Source organism: Oryx dammah, unplaced genomic scaffold (assembly GCF_014754425.2).
Source record: "Oryx dammah isolate SB20612 unplaced genomic scaffold, SCBI_Odam_1.1 HiC_scaffold_7, whole genome shotgun sequence".
In the NCBI taxonomy this organism is placed as follows: domain Eukaryota; kingdom Metazoa; phylum Chordata; class Mammalia; order Artiodactyla; family Bovidae; genus Oryx; species Oryx dammah.
In genome coordinates this window covers 10,430,655-10,453,399 of record NW_024070191.1, presented here as the reverse complement: position 1 = coordinate 10,453,399, position 22,745 = coordinate 10,430,655, and the positions used below count along the sequence as shown (strand labels likewise).

General features: G+C 37.2%; 1 pseudogene; it reads left to right on the top strand.

Moving 5' to 3' along the window:
* The first annotated feature begins 95 nt into the window (after window positions 1-95).
* On the top strand, window positions 96-21,011 carry LOC120865598 (annotated as a pseudogene).
* Window positions 21,012-22,745: the final 1,734 nt, after the last annotated feature.

Sequence of the window (22,745 nt, the reverse complement as noted above, 5' to 3'; positions counted from 1 at the left end):
TAATGCTGAAATCAGACTTTTTCCCCCCTATTGAAAGTGCCTCAAGTAGTTGGCTCCTTTCCCATCGGCTACTTTGTAACTGCGAATATGACAACATGACGGTGATTCACAGATGCCAAAATATGACGAGCAGAGCAAATCTGTGTTCCAGATACGATAAAGTGAGAAAGACGGAACTCTCGGCCCCAGGTGATTTCCACGAAGACACCGACATACAGTGGGGCTCACTATCTACCCCATGCAGCCGCCAACTTTAATAACCGGAGAGGGAGAGAAACGCATCTAAAAATGCAAATGGATGAAAAAATAAAACGGGGTTGCATAGTAACATCTTAGGCAGATTTGAGAGATGTATGTTTGGGAAGCCTAAGCTTCAGCCCTGGAAAATGGTTTTTGTGTGTTCAACACATTTTGGGTTAGAACTGAGAAAAAGACATCAAAATTATGAGTGGCTTAAAAAAAAAATCCCTTCTTCAATCCACCAACCTTCCAAACAATGTCATATTAAGCAAAGTTTGTTTCTGGTTTTTACCACACTATTTAGAAGCTTATTATAAGTGTGCATCTGCTCCATATATTAGGGGTTGTTGTTACATCACTGGAAAAAACAAACAAACAAAAAAAACCCCACCAAGTTGCATCTTTGAAAGACCAGGTATATGTTCATACATACCACTTTCCAGTTGTTCACTGCAGTATTCAAGAAAAATAGAAGCCCTGTTTTTACTTGTTGTACATTTATGTACAATTTTATTCATATATTCCGATTCCTACCAAGTCTGATTGCAAATTAACCCATGTAAGTGCATAAATGGTCAGAATTTATATGTAAAATCGATGTTTCTCCCTGTCAAATCCAAGCTATGCTTTCATTAAACATAATATAGATGCATATTGAAGTAGTTTTACCAGAATGATGAGAAAATTAGAGATATTTTATGCTAAACTGCACCTAAATAAACAGTTCAAAATCTAATTTGTAAATAAGAAAAGGCAATGTTTCTTTTAATTCATCACATTGACATTATTTGGATATATCTGTATATGTTACACAGCGGTAGTGTTTTTGAAAATTACATAGTACAGGAAAAATATAATTTTGGTGTAGATGTTTTCCTAATTGGTTTTCAAGAAATGTTCAATGTCAATTTTAATGTCAAGATATAAATACATTGAGAAGTTATTTAGAGATGGCGAGCTCTCTGAGACAAGGAGCCTTATTTGTTTACCATAGTATTCTAAGCAGTTAGCAATGTGCCAAACACATAGTATTAATAAGTATTTGTGGAATGATTTAATGAATACATGGAGAAGTGAAGTCAATTAAATAAATGAGGCCTGATCAAAATATTTCACAAAATAGCCAAACTTAGCAATTAATGTAAAATAAAACTATTTCATGCCTAAAGCTATAAATTAAAAATTGGATTTTTTAGCAAGGAATTACTCAATATTTCTTCATGATTTTTTTCTCTTTTTACTGGTGGCGTGTAGTGGAATAAAGGACTATTGACTGCCTAGAAACCATACTTTCAAAAGGAGTTTCAAAAATACTTGAATTCTAAAATATCATGCTGCTTACTTACAGCAAGTCTATGAAAAAAGGCTTGTTGAGCACTACATTGCACCTCTTCTTCTCAGCCAATCTGACATCCAGGATTGACACAAGGGCTACAGTAAGATGTTCAGTTAAACATTCACCCACATAGGCTTCTCATCTTTCTGACAGCATGCTTATTATTGGGTGCTTACTATAATCTAAGCACACATCAGCTTCTCTACATGTATAACCTCACTGAAGTCAGTATTACTGTTATCCCCATTATACAGACAAGAATACGTAGGCTCAGGCAGGTGAGGAACTTATCCAAGGTCATCTACTGAGGAAGTCGTGGCATAGGTCATAAAATAAACAGGCAGAAAAAATACCTAAGTTCTCAGCTAGACAGAAGAATCATTATAAAGGATATTAGGAGTCAGGAGAAGAAATTTAGAGAGACTAAAAGAATATGCCCAAAAATATAAAAATTGGGAGCACTCAATAGTTTTAGTCTGAAACACAAATTTATAAAAGCTACCAGATTAACCTATACAGGGGAGACTCAAGTTCAATCCCGGGTCAGGAAGATCCCCTGGGGAAGGGAATGGCAACCCATTCTAGTATTTTTTTTTTCTTTCATTCCAGCATTCTTGCCTTGAGAATTCCATGGACAGAAGAGCCCGGCAGGGTACAATTCATGGGATCGGGAAGAATCAGACATGACTGAGCAACTAACACTTATCTATATAGATTATAGTGAAAAGACCAAGACATTTAAGGTAACATTTGAATATAAAATGGAACCAGGTCAGTCCTAAGCTCCAAGAGTTTTTTTTTTTTTTTTTTCTTTCTTAATTTGAAGTATTGGTTGTTACGATGATCTACACCACCTCATAAGATATGGATTTTTACTATTAACAGAATAGATTTTATAATTTAATATAGCAAAGGCCTATCATTAATATATAAAACTATTAATATTTAACATCCCAATATAAGTTATTATGCCTAAATGGCTCAGAGGAAAAGAAAAGAAAATCCAACTGTGGAATGAAATCTGTGTCCAAAATAACTCTTAAGGAGAGCTTCTCATTTGACTGGATTTGTAACATAACTACTTTGCAACTAAATAGATAGATTTCTCTCTCTTCTTTCTGTGTTTATTTTTCTCTTTCCCTCTATCCCTCTCTCTTTTCTTTAAACTCCTATTACATCCTTTACTCATAAAATCAAATGTACCTTAAAGGAATCTACAAAGAATGCCTGAAATATTTAAACTTTGTGCACTACTTACTATTAAAAACTGCTCCTAAGGGAAACGCCTATTAAATGCCACCTTCGGCTACTGCTTTGTTATAAAATCTAGTATTAAAATCCTCACCATGACCAAAGGCATAGAGGGGGTGACGAGTATACCATGTAAGGAGAATAATCAGGTACACATACTGCTGCTGCTGCTGCGAAGTCGCTTCAGTCGTGTCCAACTCCGTGCGACCCCATAGTCGGCAGCCCACCAGGCTTCCCCATCCCTGGGGTTCTCCAGGCAAGAACACTGGAGTGGGCTGCCATTTCCTTCTCCAATGCATGAAAGTGAAAAGTGAAAGTGAAAGTGAAGTTGCTCAGTCGTGTCCGACTCTTAGCGACCCCATGGACTGCAGCCCACCAGGCTCCTCCGTCCATGGGATTTTCCAGGCAAGAGTACTGGAGTGGGGTGCCATTGCCTTCTCCCGGTACACATACTGGAACTATACAAAAAAGATCTTAATGACCTGGATAACCACAATGGTGTAATCACTCACCTAGAGACAGACATCCTGGAGTGTGAAGTTAAGTGAGTGTTAGGAAGCATCACTACGAAAAAGCTAGTGAACTTGATGAAATTCCACCTGAGGTATTTCAAATCCTAAAAGATAATGCTGTTAAAATGCGGCCCTCAGTATGCAAACAAATTTGGAAAACTCAGCAGTGGCCAGAGGACCAAAAAAGGTCAGTTTTCATTCCAGTCCCAAAGAAGGGCAATGTCAAAGAATGTTCAAACTACCACAAAATTACACTCATTTCACATGCTAGCAAGGTAATGCTCAAAATTTTTCAAGCTACGCTTCAACAGTATGTGAGTCGAGAACTTTCAGATGTTCAAGCTGGATTTAGAAAAGGCAGAGAAACCAGAGATCAAATTGCCAACATCTGTTGGATCATCAAAAAACCAAGAGATTCCAGAAAAACATCTACTTCTGCTTCACTGACTATACCAAAGACTTTGACTGTGTGGATAACAAGCTGTGGAAAATTCTTCAAGAGATGCAAATACCAGACCACCTTACCTGCCTCCTAAGAAACCTGTATGCAGGTCAGGAAGCAAAAATTAGAAACAGACATGTTATAACAGACTGGTTCCAAATTGGGAAAGGAGTATGTCAAGGCTGCATATTGTCACTCTGCTTATTTAACTTATATGTAGAATACATCATGTGAAATGCCAGGCTGGATGAAGAACAAGCTGGAATCAAGATTGCTGGGACAAAATCAATAACCTCAGATATGCAGATGATACCACCCTTATGACAGAAAGTGAAGAGGAACTAAAGGGCCTCTTGATTAAGGTGAAAGAGGAGAGTGAAAAAGCTGGTTTAAAACTCAACATTCTAAAACAAAGATGATGTCATCCAGTCCCATCACTTCATGGCAAACAGATGGGGAAACAATGGAAACAGTGACAGAATTTATTATCCTGGGCTCCAAAATCACTGTGGGTGGTGACTGCAGCCATGAAATTAAAAGATGTTTGCTCCTGGAAAGAAAAGCTATGACAAACTTAGACAGCATATTAAAAAGCAGAGACATTACTTTTTTTTGACAAAGGTCCATATAGTCAAATCTACAGTTTTTCCAGTAATCGTGTATGAATATGAGGGTTGGACCATGAAGAAGGCTGAGAGCCAAAGAACTGATGCTTTCTAAATGTGTTGGAGAAGACTCTTGAGAGTCCCTTGGACTGCAAGGAGATCAAACCAGTCAATCCTAAAGGAAATCATCCCTGAGTATTCATTGGAAGGACTGATGCTGAAGCTGAAACTCCAATAGTTTGGCCACCTGATGCAAAGAGCCGACACTTGAGGAAATAACCTGATTCTGGGATGGATTGATGGCAGGAGAAGAAGAAGATGAGATGGTTGGATGGCATCACTGAGTCAATGGACATGACTTTGAGCACACTCCAGGAGATGGTGAAGGGCAGGAAAACCTGTATGCTGCAGTTCACGGGCTCACAAAAAGTAGGATATGACTGAACAACAACATCCTGGAATTGGATTAGAGGATCCTTACTTGCCAGTTTAGAATTTTCTACTTTTATCAAACACTAGGAAACCACCGAAGGTTCTGGAGCAGGATGACATAGCCAGTGTTACGTGCTTGAAAAGAAAAGTCAGACAGTGTTTGAATTCTCAAGGAAAGGGGAAAAAAATACAACAAACAAAAAAAACCTAGGAGCTGGGAAATTATTTAGGGTGTTGTACACAAAATAGTACATGTGTCTATCATTGCTGACCAAAATTAGACTTAATATGTTTATATTGTTTTGCAAATTAATCATTCAAAAATCTTGACTAACAACCCAGACTCTGATATTAGGCATTAATTATGCTTCATATGTCATATGACTATATGAATTAACCAAGATGTCTTAAGGAGTAATAATGTTGAAGCATATTTAGAACAAAAATATGCCTTAAAGGTTAAGGGAAAGAGAGAAAGGGAGAGCGAGGCTGTCAGAATCCTGTGAAAACTTGCCTACTGCGCTGAAAAATTACCCTCTAGTGAATTGCCTTCAGGCTGCATTTTCAGAAATTATATTCTAGTAGCGGTCAATTTTTCAACCCAAAGGGTGATATTTTTCTCCATAAATTTGATTCCCAGTCAATACTTTTTTTATACATAATATGATCTAGGTATTTCACAGTTAAAAACAACCAAGGTTAAAATGTCTCATAAATACATAGTATCGTTAAACAGCGGCCATGTAAGGAGAGCGCTAGCGTCCCACTGTTGACACTAAGAGTGTTATTAGCCTACTTGTCACTCTTTCTTCTCAGACAATTTCAATAAATAAACAGTGAAACTCATTATGTACATTTCCCACTGTCAGAAGCTGCCATTCTTACCCCTATCCAAACAGGAGATGTGCTAGTTATTTCCGTAATGGATGGACAACTTTTTATATGCCAAAACATGCTGTCATTACAGTGACGTTAGTTCCACAAGTAGTTAATGAAGATAATGACATATATGATTAAGCTTAGATGGTAAAGAATCTGCCTGCAATGACGGAGCCCCGGGTTCAACCTGTGGGTTGGGAAGATTTCCTGGAGAATGGAATGGCAACCCACTCCAGTATTCTTGCCTGAAGAATTCCATGGACAGAGGAACCTGGTGGGGTACAGTCCATGGGGTTCCAAGGGTTCAGACACAACTGAGCAACTCACACTTCATTTGAAATATGTGTTGATTGCTTCTGATTATAGCCTCAAGGTTTAATAGACGTGTACACTCTTTTCTCCACCTACATGACAGTTCATAAAGGTCCAGCTAGATTCTGGCACCGTGCTCTGCAGCCTCAGGGTGCACGGAGATTGCCTGAAAAGATGAGACAACCCAATTTGCAACAGTGGTCCAGGTTCACCTCTCTCCTCCAACTCATTCAAGTTCAGGGCAGTCCTCCTTTTGACTGAGTTTGTCACTGTTTCTCTGCTCCAGGAGACTTCATGCCCAATGCTTCATTTTTAATCCAAGGTTGTTTTTTTTTTTTTTAATTCACAACTTAGTACAAAACATTTAACTTGTTGGTATTGCTTTGAAGGCAAACTTTTGCTCACTACTGAATTCTTTCTTTTCCCCTGTGCACCAAGTCTTCCTTATCACAATCTGCCAGCCACTGGACTCACTGGTAACGTCTAGAAACTCTGACTTGCTTCTGACTCTGCTGCTACTAATATGACCTAATTTGAGAGCATCATTTTTTGAGTCCTCCTTCTGCAGTTTCTCTTTTGCATCTTCTCTCTCTCTCTTTTAATTTTTCCATTTTAACAGTGGAATTCTTTACCCCAAACATCTTTAAGAGGCTTCCAGCTATTTTCTTGGACTCTGGTCTCTCCTCGCCAATCCACCCTTTGCTGCCACAACATTAATCCTCAGAGACAACAATTTTTCAAGCATCCCCTGTTCAGGAATGTAACATAAATGCCTTTGTCCCTGCTTAGTCATCACAGACATCCATAAAGGGTCTTACCTGAGAGAAGGAACCTGTGTGACTCTATGGGGCTAAATGTCCTACAAACTATGATTTATATTTATGATTAACATTGTATTTAGAGTCAAAAGAGACAAATAATATTAGTGGGTATTCTCTAATCAATCTGTTGATTGTTCTGGTTAAAAGTATGTTCCCAGTTAAAATTTCTTCCACTTAGATCCACCTAATACATTATGTCACTTGGAAATGATCATCAGAGATGGAAAATCTTCCACTTTTATTTTCATGGAGGGACAAATATTTGGGTGAATAGTAGAAAAATTCTTATCCATTTTCTCTTTCTTGAGCTGGATTAGTTTTAACATGGGATCTAAATATTGATTTGCTTGTAATCTCAATGAACTCTTTTCAACTAACACTGAAACTGAAACTAATACAACATTACAATTCACATTAATAAAAGGGAAGAAAATGTTATTATTTTGAATTGTTTCAAGGAACTTTTGCTTTGTGGTATCACATATCAAGTAGTCTCTGGAAAACTCACTGTTCACCAGTGGCTGAAGAAGGTAAATCGTGTTTTAGCGTTGTTTTGGTTTGTGGTTTGGAGCTTAAGAACACCCTAAAAGGAGACTGAAGAAGCCTGCGCGTATGCCTGAGCACACACTGAGTAGTGATGCTTTATGGGAGTCCGTAGAAGTAGGTGGTGCTCTGGAATGCAGTGGAAGGGGCTGCCTAAGTCTCAGGGCTCTGAACATTAATGGTTACTGCCAATTTATTATTTCAATACATGTTCGATTCTGTATTCTCCATGGTCTGCAGATGTGATATTGTTTACCTTGGGAAGAAAAGACAGTTTTCCACCCATTAGAACAAGAAATCTTCTCTTTCTAACAACTCCTGTGCCATTCTGGAAAGTCACCTTTGCCTTGCTTCACTCATTGTTGTTCATGGAACCAGCTCTAAAAGCACAAAGTTTAAAACTAAATGGAGGAAAATCAGATCTGTATTCACCTAGTTTTCCTAGAAACACTCTCAGGATATATAAGTTCACAATAAATGTGAAGGAAGAAAAGAAAAAAAATCTTGCCATAAAGTATATTGTTTAAATATTTGGCTAACAGTGTTGTAAATACTTTACACTTCAACTCATGATACAAAGCAAAATAGACTAAAAATATTTTAATCAGAAAATATATTGTTCTAGAAAATTGTTTCCAAATTACATGAAAAAAGTAGTTTCTCCTTTTCAATAACTTGTTTATCAAACTCAGGATGAAGTTGCTCACAATTCAACATCCTTTTCCATTAAATTAGAGTAGCATGGTTTTCCAGGAAACAGTGAAATCATTTTTTACTTTTTAAATCTAAAAATAGAGGATGTCACTAAACTAAAATTTATTTACAAAGAAAAGGACATGAACTCTCTAGTGTTAAACACATCTGATTAGTGAGTTAATGAAAGACAAAGTACCACAGCCTAATATAATTATGTCCCATTTGACTTTGTGTTTAAAGCTCCAAAAACAAGATTTAGCACAGAAGTAGAAAAGATGCTAATTAATGACCTTTTGCGATTACCATGTACCAGACATCTTACATACAATGGCCAATTTGTTCCTCAAAACAATTCCTGGGGGAGTTACTGACCTCATTATGTGTGTGCATGCTCAGTTGTATCTGACTCTGCAATCCATGGACTGAGCCTGCCAGGCTCCTCTGTCTATGGATTTCCCAGGAAAGAATACTGGAGTGGGCTGCCATTTCCTCCGCCAGGGGATCATTCAGACCCAGGGACTGAACCCGCGTGTCATGCATTGGCAGGTGGATTCTTTACAACTGTGCCACCTGGGAAGCCCTCTTTGCAAAGATACACTAACTGAAGCACAAAGAAGTTGAGTGATTTGTCCAAAGTCTCGGGAATTTTAAGTCTGGAAACAGGGTTTGAACCCAGGCAGCATTTGACCTGAGACCTACTGTCTATCACCACACCATACTTCCATACTCAGGAAAGAGTGAATACGTAAATCAGAGATTACGTTCATGTCATTTTTATTGAAATGTTAATGTAAACTGGTTTTCTCTGTATACAAGGAAACAGTTGATTCATTAGCAGAACAGTAATTAAAATGGGCCAATAAGTCAACAATGGAAATTCTAAAGGCATCCTAACCATTGGCTAACTACATGAATCAAAAACTAGGATACCATGCTACATTCCTAGCCCCACCAGAGAGCCACCAGCTTGTTCTTCCTCCTTTATCCCAGTCTCGAAGAAGAGCAACAACTTAAAAATACTCTCACTGGATTCTTGGGAGACTTTTGAGACATGTTCCTACAACTTCGTCTCCCAGCCCCAATCCACTTAGCTGCCAAGTCTTCAGTTCTACCCATTAAACAGCTGTCAGCACGTCATCCCTGCCTTGATTTCAACTCAGGCCCCTGGCATCACTCTTATTACCCATGCGGACTCTTAGCTGGTATTCTCCCTCCCATTCTGGCTCCCCGCTCTGACATTACCATCACCAGAAATGATCATCCCAAATTACAAATCTGACTATGGCCCACCCTGACTCTCAAATGGAATCTTGATACATCCCATTTTCACAGAACAAGATCAAAACTATGTATCAAGATACACAATGCCAAGTGCCATCTGCTCCAGCTCATGTCTTTTTAGATTTCTTAGCTTCTCTTCTCCTTGATAGTTTGGAAAAGGAAAATGTATACCCCATGAATCATCTTTTTTTATATGCCCAGGATTTTTGCCACCCAGCTCCTCCATCTAGCTCCCACTTGCTTTCCAGAGCACATCTCCGGACAGAAGCTTCCTCTGCTCTTTCTATCCCATGACCTTTGTGCCTCTCCTAGGCTGGTATTGGGTGCCATGTACCCCCAGGACATGCAGGACAGCCTTTGACACAGGGCTTATTGCTTCATTTACTGGTCTCTTCTCTCCACTTACTGGAAGGTATGTGATCAATCATCATTATTTTCCCCAGGGCTTGCTACCGTGCCTGACATGTAAGTGTTCAGTAATCACTTCTGCTTAAAAAAAAAAAAGCTAACATTATAAATACTAAATGAACACTACTTTACTTTACCTTTGCTACACTTTACAAAAGAGAAGATAAACCTGAATACTGCAGAACCAGCCATATTTTTATTACCTAAGTGACTCTAGTCATCACGTCATGGCAAATAGATGGGGAAACAATGGAAAAAGTGGGAGACTTTATTTTGGGGGGCTCCAAAATCATTGCAGATGGTGACTGCAGCCATGAAATTAAAAGACGTTTGCTCCTTAGAAGAAAAATTATGACCAACCTAGACAGCATATTAAAAAGCAGAGACATTACTTTACCAATGAAGGTCCATCTAGTCAAAGCTATGGTTTTTGCAGTAGTCATGTATGGATGTGAGAGTTGGACTATAAAGAAAGCTGAGCACTGAAGAATTGATGCTTTTGAACTGTGGTTTTGGAGAAGACTCTTAAGAGTCCCTTGGACTGCAAGGAGATTCAACCAGTTCACCCTAAAGGAAATCAGTCCCAAATGTTCATTGGAAGGACAATGCTGAAGCTGAACCTCCAATACTTTGGCCACCTGATGCGCAGAACTGACTCACTGGAAGACCCTGATGCTGGGAAAGATTGAAGGCGGGAGGCAAAGGGGATGACAGAGGATGAGATGGATGGCATCACCAACTCGATGGACATGAGTTTGAGTTAGCTCCAGGAGTTGGTGATGGACAGGGAAGCCTGGGGAGAAGGCAATGGCACCCCACTCCAGCACTCTTGCCTGGAAAATCCCATGGACAGAGGAGCCTGGTAGGCTGCAGTCCATGGGGTCGCTAAGAGTTAGACACGACTGAGTGACTTCACTTTCACTTTTCACTTTCATGCATTGGAGAAGGAAATGGCAACCCACCCCAGTGTTCTTGCCTGGAGAATCCCAGGGACGGTGGAGCCTGGTGGGCTGCCGTCTATGGGGCCACACAGAGTCGGACACGACTGAACCGACTTAGCAGCAGCAGCAGCAGGGAAGCCTGGTGTGCTGCAGTCCATGGGGTCGCAAAGAGCTGGACATGACTGAGCAACTGAAGTGACTGAATTCTCAAAGAGGTATCAATAATAACTATTTTTTAAAAATTCAGGCTATAAGTTTAATATTGAATAAATTAAACAATTTTCTTTTAAACAATAGCTCAACTGTAACGAGCTGAAAAGAATCAAATAGAGTCTCATTTCTAAATACAAATGAAATTGTTGGAATTGCTTTTTTTTTTTAAATGTTGTACAATCTGCTCCCTTAACAACATTCTGAAAGAATTTTTTCGTCAATTCATCTCAAAGAAAAGAAAGGTTGTCATAGTTTTAAAATGTTTGATACAGCATTTATAAATATGTTTTAAAACGTGACTGCCATTGTTAGAGGAGTTGAAATTTCCCCAAAATCCTCAAAACCAGTGCAGTGTTTTGATCACTGGTTCTAGAGTTAGCCTTTTCTGGGTTTAAATTTTAGCTCCATGACTTCCTTACTGCTCAGCTTGGGGGAAGATTACTTAACTTTGCTCAGAGCCTTTTTTTTTTCCCCCAGCTGAAGGTAGGGTCAACCATAATCTCTACCTCATAGCTTGCTCTGATATTGGTACAAGATAAACCATGAGTAGAATGAGATGCACTGCTTGTCATAGTAAGGCTCTATAAGCAATTCCATTTGTTGGTTTGTTATCATTTTTATTATAAGCTTATTATATATTTAAAATTGACACTGTGAGAACACATTTTCCCGAGCTTCACCTGTTTCTTAGCCCACAAGTGGCTGGCGGTACTCCAGGGCTGCCGCATGAGCAGCTGTGTCTTCAAAGGCATGGAAGTACCTAGGGCATCTGGCTCTCCAAACCCAGCTGGGCTATCTCATATCCTGGTGTCCAAATATCCAAAGTCAGTATGAAATTCACAGGGGATTCATGGAGAAGACAGAGCTGACATTGAATAAACTGTACTTTATGATTCCACGGGCTCACAAGTCACTTGTCTTCCTCAAGAAGGTAAACTCTGGATTTAACAATAACAGCTTTGGCCTCAATTACTCTATCAAGACTTCTCGAGATGAGATCTGTGCTTAACACCAGGGTAGGAGCACATGGCTAGCACTGTCTTCACAGAGAATGAGCTGATTTCTTTGGGGGATAAGGATATGCAAATAGTCTGGATAAAGGCCAAAACAGGCTAGCAATGAGGATGGCAAGCCCAGGTACACTGCAATTATCATCACACATGGCCCCTGATTTCCAAAAACAGGCATCAGAGCCAAAGACAAGGACTGAAAGAAAACCAGAAAGACGGAAGGTGTCTTGTTATTCTGTTACTCTTAGTACCTACCCTTTTGTCCAAATCACAGTCCTCCTTCTATTAGACTATTTGTGAACTATCTTATCAACACTTAATTGTGAATTCCTCAAAGCCAGGTTTCAGGCCACATGCTGCTATGTGAGGACTGACAGAATTTGCCCAAGGAAGATGAGCCAATCGATTACTAACAAAATGTCCACACTCAAAGCCAACTTAAAATATAATGCTAAATTCAGATATGGCTTAGATATTAGCCATCGAGCAAGGTATATAATCATGCTATTTGGAAAGCCACAATCGGTAAAGCTATTTCAATAATAGAAGACTGTCATAATTTATATTTAATATTTAAATAAGAAGGATAAGAATTAAAAGTAATGTCTGGAGTACCCACTTGTCTGCAGTATTTAATCAGAGTACGGGAAACAATGTCTTGAATGGATGTGCAAGTGACTGCTTCTCCAAGGTGCCACTCAAGATATTCAAAGGGATAGGATCAGGTTAAGTATGGAATAACAGAGGCAAGATAGAAATTCACTTGCAGGTAACTCACTTGCATCTGAGAAGCATGTATATAAAAAACCAGGTGCATCAAAAACCCAGTGTCATTGTTTCCTTTTTTTTTTTTTTTTTTTGGTAGCATCGATTGACTAAATGTCTCTAGAGAAGAAATGAGAGGAGTAAAATCTGTGAAAAGAATGTAACAAGGTCTGTAAAATCCCTCCAGACTAACTGGGTTTATAACCAAAACAGATTAACAAGGTCTATACTCAGTGGAGGTTTCAATTAGGCAAGATCAATTATAACAACTGCACAGTCTCCACAACTTAAGAGGGGCAAAAAAATATTATACCTAAGTTACATGTAACTAAAATTAATTTACCTTTCATGGCAAGACTCTCAGAGACAGTAAAATCTGACAACAGTATTTTAGCATCTTAAGATTTCATAGACACTATTTTTATGAATGTACTTGAGTTCCTAATACACACATCCATATAAAAGTATAGAGCTAAATTGTAAGTAATTTTTTTTCAATTCAAGACAGCTAGATAAAGGAACTGGCCAACTGTTTTGCTTGGTTAATCATCTTTTTTTATGCTTTGTGAAAGGAATTCATGGGAATTATATCCCTTTCAAAGGCAGAAAATTGTTTCACTTTATTCCTTATTCTCTATAAATCATAATCTCTAAAAACAGAGGTTTATCCCATACTTAGAAAAAACCTAAAGAATATGTTCAGTCACACATGAATCTTTTTAAAAAATTGATCCTCTAGATCCAATTGCATTTCAAGGATCTAGTCAAGATTTATACCAATTTTCTAGAAAAGACTCCATCTCCTAAAAATAGAGAAGGAAGGAAGCAACGAAGGGAGGGAGAGAGATAAGGGAAAGGAATTAAAAATAAAGAAAAATAAGAAAACAATGAAAGTTAATATTTTAAAGCTGAATTTTAATTAATATGTCTTCTATAGGAGAAACTGGCAAATAGATTAGCTGAAGAACAGGTAATTCATAGAAAATCTAGGTAAATTTTAAGATTTTTCTTAATTTGCTTTTAAAACAAAGATTTCTAATACTTATTTTATTGAGCTAAATCAATCTTTACCACCCATGAACTGTGGTCTACCAGGTTCCTCTGTCCATGGGATTCTCCAGGCAAGAATACTGGAGTAGGTAGCTGTTCCCTTCCCCAGGGGCTCTCCCCAAACCAGAGATGGAACCCAGGTCTCCTGCATTGCAGGCAGATTCCTTACCATCTGAGCCACCAGGGAAGCCCAAGAATACTGGAGTGGTAGGCTATCCCATCTCCAGGGGATATTCCCAATCCAGGGATCAAACCAGGGTCTCATGCACTGCAGGCAGATTCTTTACCAGCTGAGCTACCCGGGAAGCCCATGTATGTATCAGCTAAAGTTTTATATAATGTAGTACTTGGGATGTTGGATTTCTATCCCAAATATTTAAGAGCACAGTTTACAGTTCTTCCTGCCCATACAAATCTCAAATATGACATTTAGAAAGGGGTAAATATACAGAAAGAAGCTTATGCTCTCTTAAAGCAAAAACTAAAACAAAACAAAACAAAAAAAACTATTCACTGAATATTGCTTTGAATTTTGTGAACATATGTAGATTATTATGTCTCTTTTTACAGTGAGATTATAGAATCCAATTATTCTCAAGTCACTCTAGACATACAATTTAAATACTGAGTAATACGGACTCATTTATTTCAAACTGTAATGACTGTGACCCAGAATAAGATATACAATGTACATTGCAACCTAATGCATACACATCCCATAAAAGTTTTATGAAATAATATATACCCTTGCCAAGTGTAAAGGATAATATTTTTAATTCTACATTTCTATTTTAGTCCTGTCAAAGCTATTCATTTTTATAAAAGTGTTTTTAAAAAATGAAAAAAATCGTTTACAATTCCATTAAAGATATGTGAACTCAGTGGGGTCTAAGGTCCATTTATAAAGGCTATGTGTTCTCTTTGTAAATGGAAAACTCTGGAAAAGCCACATTTAAGATTCAGAAGATGAATTAAAGGCTGATTCCAAATGCAACCTTCAGGCACTGTGCAACAGAGAAATCTTGATTATAAATGAAACAGGAATTTAAAAGAGTTTTAAAAGAATCTGATAAGCATTTATGTAGCATTTACTATGTGACAAGCACTGTACTAAGTGCTCTGTGGATCCTGTTTCTCTTAATTCTTCTGCCAGTTCTTCATGAGGTCTCAACTCAGGGGTAGAGAATCTGAGGTGTAGAGTGTTTAGTGTCCAAAGAGCTGTCTGTTTATCAATGGAGGCTAAGTTTGCAAATAGAGTATTAGCAACAAGAGATGTTGAGTGATGTATACTGAGGACTTGGTTGCAAAGGATATTGTGATAGTGCTTAGGAAATCTAGACACTTTCCAGAACAGAAATATAGGGAGGACAGTATCATTCTGGGGCTTACCAGGTGATATGAGGGATAAAGAACCCTATTGTCAATGCAGAGATGTAAGAGACGCGGGTTCAATCCCTGGGACAGGAAGATTCCCCTGAAGAGGGGCATAGCAACCCACTCCAGTATTTTTGCCTGCAGAATCCTATGGACAAAGAAACCTGATGGGCTATACAGTCCATGGGATCGCAAAGAGTCAGACACGACTAAAGTGATTTAGCATACCTGCACAGTATCATTCTAGATTAATCTGGCATAAAGCAGGGACTCACGGAGTCAGGTATGTGACATTAGTCTTATTACTAAGGAAATATGGTGTCAACAACAATGGCAGTGACCATGGTTAATGTCTCCCACTTGTTTCAAAGGTTGGCCTTGAAGTCAGATCTGTAGATAAAACAGTAAAGTATTCGCATGAAAACAGACACATAGGTCAATAGAACAGAACGAGAGACTAGAAATAAATGCACACACACATGGTCAATTAATTTATAACAAAGGAGCCAAGAATATATAATGAGGAAAGGACAGACTCTTCAGTAACTGGTACTGAGATAACCGGACAGCCACATGCAGAAGAATTAATATGGACCACTATACTTACACAAAAGTTAACTCAAAACAGACCTAAGACTTGAATTTACATTCAAGTACTATCCCTGAAACCAAAGAACTCCAAGAAGAAGACATAGGAAGTAACATTTTTGACACGGGTCTTGGTGATTTTTTTTTTAAATCTAGCATAAAAAGCAAAACAAGTACAAAGTCAAACTAAAACGCTTCTGCACAGCAAAGGAACAAAATGAAAAGGCAATCTACTGAATAAGAGAAATTATTTTCAAATCACATATCTGAGAAGGAGTTAATAACCAAAATAGACAAAGAACTCACACATCTTGGTGTAGGAAAAAAACATCCAATTAAAAAATAGGCAGAAGAACTGAAAGACCTTTTTCCAAAGACAACATACAGATGGTCAACAGGCACAAGAAAAGATGCTCAGCATCACTATCAGAGAAATGTCAATCAAGACTACAATGAGGTATCATCTCATACCTCTTAGAAGACTAAATACTAAAGAGACCAAAGATGAGTGCTGGTGAAAATGTTCAGAAAAGGAAACTCCTGTGAACTGTTAGTGGGAATGTAAACTAGAGTAGCCACTATGGAAATCAGTACAGCAGTTTCAAGAAAATGAAAGGCAAAGAATTTTTGTAACTAAGGATGGTAACAGATTATTAAATTACCTAGACCTATTGTGGTGATCACTTTACAATGTATACCAATATCTAATCATGTTGTACACCCAAAACTAATATATTATATGTCAGTTCAGTTCAGTCGCTCAGTCGTGTCCGACTCTTTGCAACCCCATGAATCGCAGCACGCCAGGCCTCCCTGTCCATCACGAACTCCTGGAGTTCACCCAAACTCATGTACATCGAGTCAGCGATGCCATCCAGCCATCTCATCCTCTGTCGTCCCCTTCTCCTCCTGCCCCCAATTGGAAAACATGCTGCGCTATGCCCTTTGGTACATTTTTACTCCTAATTCTTCACTTGTAAAGGGGTATAATGCAAATTAATTCATCATTGAGGATTGTCATGAGAATATGTAAAGCATCCAGTAAGTAACTTTGTATGCAGGAAAACCATTATAAATGGTTTACAATCTTCTTTATTCTTATTCTTGTCAGTCCTATAATTTGTGTTTTTCCTTCTCCCTAACCCTGAAATTAAATTGTGAAATGAAACTAAGTCTATAGGGGGAAGGTTAAGTGGCCCAGCTTTAACGTCAAAAGATGGGAAGAGACTGGATTCAAGTATTCATACTCTGCGATGACTAACCTGAATTTCTCGGTTGAGATGATTTACATTTTTTGATTTCACGTCAAGTGTGTGTGTCCATCTGCTTCTGAGCGTGTTATTAAATATGCTTGACAAGAAAGAAGGGTAAGGATGATGTGGCTGCCACTTTCCAAGGAGAGGGGAGAAAGGACTAAAATGATCTACTTAAATCTGTCAGGTGAGTAGTATTTTATGATGTAAAGCTTCAGTTTATCTCTTAAAAAAAAAAAAAGATTAACAATATGCTCCTTAGGGTATATTTCCCGGAGAAACCTAAGAGCTTGGTATTGATATCAGGAAGGGTGCAGTCAACTTTGTATTTAGTAAATAATTTTGATTTCTTGCCTATTTTGACAGTCCTTCAAAAGTTTTATCCTTCGATTAGAGCCATATAAGTGAAAATGCAAGAAAAATAAGAAAACATTGAAAAAATTATTTCATTTTATTTATTTGCCAGTGAACTGAAGATATGATTAAGAAATATGGCTACATCCCTCCCTAGGCAGAAAAGTGACAGTAAAAACAAATAACTAAGGGAAAAAATCAATAACTTTGAAAATATAATTAAATATTTTGCAAGTAATAATCATGAAATAAAAGTCAAGTGACATTTTTGGAAAATTATTTGCAATAAGTATGCTAACTGGGTTAATAATATCTTCTATATACAAATTCTGAGAGATAAAAATGTTAACACCAAAACAAAACTGGACAAAGAACAAGAATAAGCAAAGAGATAAAAGGCTAAGAGTTTGACTTCATTCGGCCTCCAATAAATTAAAAAGCGAACAAGCAAGTTATCATTATCACCAAAATGACTTTTTTTTCCAAAGTTTTATTATTTTTTTTTTGAACTGCCTATAAGTCTGAAGTAAGTATACAGAGACATAGATGTCTATACATTACTATGGATGTTTTGAAAGTGAAAAAAAAAAAAAAACTTTGTAAAAGCTGTTACCTGTAAATGGAAATTACAGACAGATTTAATACCAAAATCACTAAGATTGAGTGCAGGTCATCTAGACTAGAAAATGGCAGGCACATGTCACGAATTTCCATTCATACCCCTTTTGTTTGTACTAACATTGCTTTCTGCTGCAAGAGATCATGTGTGGTAAAAATTTCCAACTCAGTAAGTACCAAAGGAAGAGAGAACAAAGATGATCTATTCATTCAAAAGTAGAGGTCCTAAAATCAAGGTATCCTTAGCTTAGATATGTTCAGCCAACTTGCAGCTCCTGCAAAACCTTCTAACTTCCTCTCCTATTTTGTTCAAAGAGCCAAGGATGAAGGTTTGGAAGGCTACTTATGTAGAAAGAAAGAGAATCCTATTTTTCCACAGAAGACATTAGGAAATCTTTTATCCTTAAGTACAGAATATAACTGATGGGCCTGACAATGGCATGAAAACCAGGCTTACTTCTGAACCACAAAGGGTTTTTTTTTTAAGGGAAATCCTTTAATGGGAGCTTCTTTGTCCTGTATTGGTCTCCCTCTAAGATTTTACTAAGTAAAGTGAATTTTAAAAATTCAGAGATAACATGATCAAACTTGATATTATAAGGAAAAACAACAAAATTATTAAAGCTATTAACCAATTGGCAAATTATTTAAAAAAAAAAAAAACAACTTCAGAAAATGAACCTATTTTACAGATATGGTGACCAACGTCTTTGCCGGTCTGGCGATTTCCCAGACTTCCCACTGAAATCCCTGCCTCTCAGGAAGTCACTATTCCAGGCCAACCATGACAGTTGGTTACCTTATGACTTGAATTTTAATATAGATTTATTTGCCATTTAGAAAATAATAACCTACCTTTAGACATGAGAGGCTATTGTTAGTCACTTTAGTCACGTCTCACTCTTTGCAATCTCATGGACGGCAGCACGCCTCCTGACTTTCACTATTTCCTGGAGTTTGCTCAAACTCATGTTGAGTCGATGACGCCATCCAACCATCTCATCCTCTGTGCCCCTTCTCTTCCTGCCGTCAATCATCCCTAGCCATCAAGGTCTTTTCCAGTGAGTCCCCTTTTTGTGTTAGGTGGCCAAAATATTGTAGATCAGCTTTACCAAGCTTTACTATTTACCAAATAGTATATAATGAAGTGCTTCTCAAAGGGTAAATGGAAATTCTCTATTCTAATACCAAGGTAGGCGAGGTTCTTGATTAACGAGTGTCTCATTTAACCAAGACGTTCACCAGGTTTCTGAGTGAAAGAAGCCAGTCAATACACTTCTCCCTCTTAAAATGAGGGGGGAAAAACAAAATCTTGAGCTAGAGCATTCCATCTCTTATGGGATTTATTCAGAATCCAAATCTCAACCCAAATAATTCTGGACCTGGCATATTGTTCAAGAATATCTCTATGGTATTATTTTTTTCAATATATTTATTTAATAATGTGTTGAGACATGTAAATGCATTAAGAGCTAACTGGCGCATAAAATATAATAGGGCTCATGGCTATTCCCGATCAAGTATTTTGGTACTTTATCAGCATTTCCAGGATCTTTAAAAAACTATATTTCTTGGCATACTAAACTATACAGGGACAAAACCTCCTCCTCACTTGGAGTTCTAAGAAGGGAGTTACTCTAGCCTTATATTGTGTGACATCAATATCATTTGATTTGAATATTTCTTGATCAATTAAATTTCTTAGTTTATGTATTAAAACATCTGATGTGACTCTACTGACTGAATATATTAAGCTAGTTAAAACAGCTCTATGTAAAAGTATATGAAAATTAATTATAAACATGGGAAAATGCACAAACTTTAAACTACTAAGAAGTATGAACTAAGGACAGATTTTTAATTTAAGTGGGACAGCTTAAATATGTCAAATGGAAAGACACTCTTGTCAAAATTGTAAAAGTTCAACTTTTTCTCCAGATATTTTAGTAACGTTCAAATGCACAGATATTTGGATTCACCATGTAGACAAAACATCCTACTGATTACTTGAATTGATTAAATTTATTCATCTCTTTCAGATGACAACACTATGTGGGCAGACCGATTTTCAACAGTTTGTCTAATGACAATCTTGAAAATGAAAGAACTTTTCTGGAATAGATTTTTCTCAAAAGGTGATGCTTACATCTTCTTGCTTCCACCTTCTTGGGAATCGTCAGATGCTGAAAGTGATGTTCTTTTTTATGTTGTTTAACTGAAAGAAAGGATTAAGAGGCTGATACAGAACAGTTTTCCCTGGCTATCTATCTACAGATTTGAGCAGATTTTGGCATGATTTGTTTTTGAAACAAAGAGTAGTAAGATTAAGATTATGGATTATAGCTTTTTTTTTTTAACTCTTCAATGACAAGTTCCTGATTGTTGAGCATAGATGTGAAAGGGCACTGTTTACTGTCACTCCTTTATATTTATCCCTAATTTTGACATTAATATTTCCAGACTGGACTTCACTGTGACACTAGTGTTAAATGAGAATTTTAGTATGTAGAAGAAAATTCTAGAATCTCATATTAACAAAAGCATGAAAGATGGCCAGAAGATAACATTCCATGGTGAAGAAGATCAAGAACCAGGATTGGAGACAGAGGATATTATCATTGCTTTAGATCAGAAGGACCATGTTTTTACTTGGAGGAGAATACCATCTCGTGTGCATGAACTTGCAGCTGGCTGAAGTTTTGTGTGGCTTCCAAAAGGCAATCTACGCTTGACGACCAAACCATAGTCATCACTTCTCATCCAGGTCAGATTGTCGAGCATAAAGACATCAAGGGTGTGCTAAATGAAGGCATGCCAATTTATCATAGACTATATGAAAAGGGCTGCCTAATCACTGAATTGAGGTTAAACTTTCCAAGAATGGCTTTCTCTCCCCTGATAAACTCTCTTTGCTAGAAAAACTCCTGAAAAGGAAGTAAAAAAGATTGATGAAATGGACCAAGTAAAACTAGTGGACTTTGATTCAGATCAGGAAAAACAGTGCCGTTCAATGGAGAAGCATATGAAGATGATGATCATTCTTGAGGTGGTGCTCAGTGTCAGACTTCTCACCAGGACCAGGAGTGAGACTCACTGCTGGCATTTTATTTTTAATAGTTAACAGAGTGAAAGATTATAATCATCATACTTTCACTACTTGCTATTATTTTAATATTCATATATAGCAGTGTTTTAAAAGTTAAATAAAGAGTATACTTGCATATAAAAGTTTAAAAATACCTCAAAATATTGGATATTTTGAAATACTCAACGGATTGGCCTTAAATGCAAAACAAAAAAATGTAGAATATTCTATTCTACCAACATTAACATTATGTTCTCATACTTCTCAGCATAAGATGTGGTTCCACCTCAAAATAGGGGAAAATATCTTAAATATTCATTGGAAGGACTATTGCTGAAGCTCCAATACTTTGGCTGCCTGATGCAAAGAGCCAATTCATTGGAAAACACCCTGATGCTAAGCAAAAGACTGAAGATAGAAGGAGAAGAGGCAGCAGAGGATGAGATGGTTAGACAGCATCACTGACTCAATGGACATGAATTTGAACAAACTCCAGGATATGATGGAGGACAGAGGAGCCTGGCCTTCTGCAGTCAATCCATAGGGTCACAAAGAGATAGACATGACTTAGCGACTGAACAATAACAACATCATAAAATACACAAAACTTCTAGATATTATCATTTTAATTGTATTATAAATATCTTTTTATTATGAAGACAGAGTAACTTTCTTCCAAAAAACACTGAGTTGCATCAAAATGTTTTTTACACAAGAACTGTACGTTTTAGAACCAGGTAAATGAAGGAGATTATGAATTAGTCATTTGCTCCACTTCCACTGGTACCATTCTGCTCCCTCCCTTTCTAATTCCACTGTTGTTCATTTATAGAAATCACTATTTATTATGAGTTCTTGTGATATTAGGAAGCTCCCTCCTTGTTTTGATTGCACATATTTTGGAAGCAAGTCATGCCTTCACTTGAATCCAGCTTCTTTATACATTGTTTTATAGCTGGATCAAATTGTTATTTAAACCCTAGGTTGGATCAGCAACATAATCTGCTGGGAAACACCATACTGGGAGAACAAAGCATTAATACTTATTGAAAAATTTGTAGACAGTGGCCTCAGTTATATATCTTTGACTATTTCTGAGGTACAAAATATGGTTTACTGATGAGAAAACAAGAACTCTGAGATGAAAGATATTTAGGAACTTGTTCAAAGACGGGATGTCAGAGTTGATATGCAAACTGTGATCTATCTGGATTTCAAAAGTCTTCATTATTTTCATTGTATCTCACTAATCTTCATTCTAGGAAGTCCAAGTAGCAAACTGAAATGACAAAAGTTTCTTAATCCTTTAGACTGAGATGGAAGATATTTGAAATTCTTGCCGAATGTGAATGCTTCATGACCCTATTGAACTACAGATTACCATGATTCCCACCCTTGGCCTTTTGCTACTAACTAATGTGACTTTGAACAATTCATTTCATCCTTTTCAAACTTAGTTACACATACAATAAATTTAAAGAAAACTCTTCAAACATGAGACTATCATTACATTGGTGATATATTATTTTATCCTTATTCTAATTCCAAAGTAGAAATTTAGTGAAAATGTTAATTGCATTACTTTTCATATTTTTTTCTCTTTGAGTACAAAGGGTTATAATTGTTGCCATTTTTTATTTGGGTGTCCTGTTATTTGATTCAAAATAATATACAATTTTAAGTTACTCAAGTAAATGTCAAATTGACTATGTATATTTAATATTGAGAGTTAGATA